Raw genomic sequence first — 3,574 nt, 5'->3', positions numbered from 1 at the left:
CAATTTCAAATTATCCAATTCCGGAGCGCCTACACCATTCGCTCTCCGAACGGCTGAACCCCGTTCGCTTTCCCGGCAAGAGGAGAGCGCGAACGATATCCTAGGCGTGCTTTATCCCGGAGAACGTTTGTTCGTTGCTATGGATTGTACGCGTCGACATTGTCTCGCGAGTGTTCTGAACTCGGTCTCCATTCCTGAGGATTCGTTTTGCAGACGCGATCACTCGTCATCCGATGAACTGCGATAAGAACATGCGTCAGGTAAAACGACGATCTCTGGGACGTATGTAATTGTGGTAATTATTTAGTTTAACGGAGCAACCTCGGATGACCTTGACCTTGACATATATTACAGAGGTCTCCCTCCTGAGTGACCTTCAAAAGACTATGTAATTGTGGTAATTATTTAGTTTAACGGAGCAACCTCGGATGACCTTGACCTTGACATATATTACAGAGGTCTCCCTCCTGAGTGACCTTCAAAAGACGTATGTAATTGTGGTAATTATTTAGTTTAACGGAGCAACCTCGGATGACCTTGACCTTGACATATATTACAGAGGTCTCCCTCCTGAGTGACCTTCAAAAGATTTTAGCCGTCGCTCATTGTTTATTAAAAAGTTATTAACAAAAGAAGTTTAACGATTTTGCACGAATTTTCAACTGTCCACGCGAAGCAAGGACTTGAGTTTGGCATATATTACAAAAGTCACCTTCCCGAATATCCCGCACTAGGTTTCACCCGTCGCTCGTTGTTTGTTAAAATGTTTAATGAATAGAGCATAATTTTACGATATCATATACGTTTACGAAAGAGTATATTTGATGGAATTTTACTTTTAAATCAGAAATAGGTTTGGGTTAGGTTATATTTTCCGAAACTGGAGCCCCGGACACATACGCTCGTTTTCAGCCCGCTTCGCGGGAGGGCGGGGGGGGGGAGGGGCTTTGCTCCTCCCCCCGCCGGAGCCGGTGTTACAGATTTCACCGTACAGATATTGATCACCTGGTACACGGCACGGATTCTGGCGGGGGGGAGGGTCGAAGCCCCTTCCTCCCGCCCTCCCGCGAAGCGGGCTGAAAAACGAGCGTATATGTGTCCGGGGCTCCAGTTTCGGAAAATATAACCTAACCTAACCTAACCAGATTAGATTAGATTAGGTTAGGTTAAATCACTTTCCTTCCTTCGTTCATATTCGTCGTTTATGTCTTTCAATATTCAAAATAACTACTATATTTTCGAAACTTCTTTTGTTAATAACTTTTTAATAAACAATGAGCGACGGCTAAAATCTTTTGAAGGTCACTCAGGAGGGTGACCGTGACAACATATGTCAAGGTCAAGGTCATTCGAGGTTGCTCCGTTAATCTAAATAATTACCGTAATTGTTTCATCGTTACGCGCGTCGCTGCATAATGCAAGATCATCGTGTATTAATATGCACCGCGCTCGCTACTTGCTCTGCATTCAGCGCGAAACAGTGCACGTTGCAGACAATTGCGCGTGATGATTGTACGCCCGGAGGATCTCTCATTTAGTTTAATATAAAACCAACACGCGTGATTCGCCATGCGAATTTTTCGCGACCGCGATACTCCACGCTTTTAACGCTCCATCGGAGAACTCTGCTCCGCGCGTCGCAGAAAGTCAAGAGTCAGCGACTTAAATTGCGTCGTCGTGTGCAACTGCGCGACGCGAAAAAGTTAATTGCCGGTTAACGCCGTGCGTGATTATCGCGTCGACACGCAAAAACTAAACTGTGGAGCTACTTTATGAAAACTTGTTTTATTGCGTTCATTCGTTGCAGCTCGCAGGCTTGTTTCCCCGATCAAGGTTCCGGGCGTTCCGGCTTCTATTACCGACAACGACGTTGGAGATCGTCGCACGGAGAACCGCTTCTTCGTTCTTTCCTTTTCTTTTCATTTCTGTCGCACCGGAAAATTTGGAACAGTCGTGCCACCGCTTCGCCAGTCCGGCAATATTTACAATTGTCCTGTCCACCGAGGGCATCAGCTGCTGCACGCTCGAAAGGGTTGCACCGGCGGTGAACAGTTTACGGCTTCGGTCGGGAAAAAGTCGATTCCGGGCCGCCATAGCTTGTATTGTTCGCGTTAACCAGTTTTCCGGCTGACCGTAACCAGCACGACGATGCTCCATCATCCATAGAAAATCCGTGAAACGGTGCATGAACAAGATTTACTGCGAGCACAGGTAGCGATGTATGATTTTAGCACACAGAACGTATTTATACGTTCCGACTTCCTGCAGATTCGCAGTTCATTTCCGGTAATGTGTGCACGACAGTGACTTAAGGGGGTATTCTAGTGTAAAAGCGGAAGTTGTATGCTATTTTGGTGAATTTTTTTTTTAAAAAGTATAAGGGTTTTTGAGGCAGGGTTTTCCCTGCTTATTCATACATATTTGGTGTATGTTTCCAAATTTTTGTATTAGACAATAACTATAAATAAGCGCTGCACATGATATTAAATAAGAACATGAAAAAAAAAAGTTGGTCCATGGTTCCCATGATTTCAGCTGTTCTGCTCATCTGAAACAAAAAAACCAAAGAGATTCTTAATTAGTATGAGCGTGGCTATAGCAGGTACCAGAATGAAAAAAAAATGTTGAAAATTTAAACATGACTTCATTGAGAAAATTAAGTTTCGATTTGTGCCATTTTTTCACCATTGAAGGGCTGTAGAAATTCCAAAAAACAATATTTCGACTTTATTGTGGTAGGGGCTATAGCCACACATATACTGAAGATGTGTGCAAAAGCCTGAGTCAATTGATTAACTGGTTTTTGAAATATCATGGGAACCAATTTGAAAAACATGGTTTCGAGAAAAACACGTTTAAAGTTTTTCATACTGATTACATAGAGATAATGTTACTTACGATCAATCGGCTAGTCCAGGGCCATACAGGGGACATTCCTCTTGTTCGTAGAAGTCCTGCAGAGCTGATCTCTCTTCCCTGCGATTCATTCTCTGATCTCGAGAGAAGTTAGTGGAGCGCCGCTCCGAGCGGGTGATACGAGCTTCGTTCCGGGAGTTTGCGTACATCACCGCTTGCTGACCAATACTAACTCCCATCACGTTCATAAGTTTGAAAATTGGCATAAATCCTTTATTGAAAATTATAACTGCCAGGAATGTTGCTGTTTCAACAACTTTCACGCCAGCATGGAGATGTTTTGGAGCAAAAGTCCAAATCAATGAATTTAGAGATTCATTGTACTATATAAGCTGTACTATACAAAGGCTCCAATTCAAATGTACGACCTTCAAAGAATAACGATCTTCCGACCCTACCTAAAATACTAACAAAATGCTCTGTTGTGTGCCGCGCGGTCCAACCGCCGAGCGCGCGCCAGAGGTTATTTTCTATTAGGTGCTATTACTTTGTTAATTTTGCGAATCGGGCTAAATCTTCTCGCAGACATATTTTCCATACCATATACTTGCAAAATATGCCCAAAAAAAAATTCGATTTTTCTGACATGCTACACTAGAATACCCCCTTAATCCTCGAAGGATCTCAAAGCGCACCGCCAACTCTCGACGAAAGTACC

Source organism: Ooceraea biroi, chromosome 13 (assembly GCF_003672135.1).
Source record: "Ooceraea biroi isolate clonal line C1 chromosome 13, Obir_v5.4, whole genome shotgun sequence".
Lineage (NCBI taxonomy): Eukaryota > Metazoa > Arthropoda > Insecta > Hymenoptera > Formicidae > Ooceraea > Ooceraea biroi.
This window is presented reverse-complemented; position numbering follows the sequence as displayed.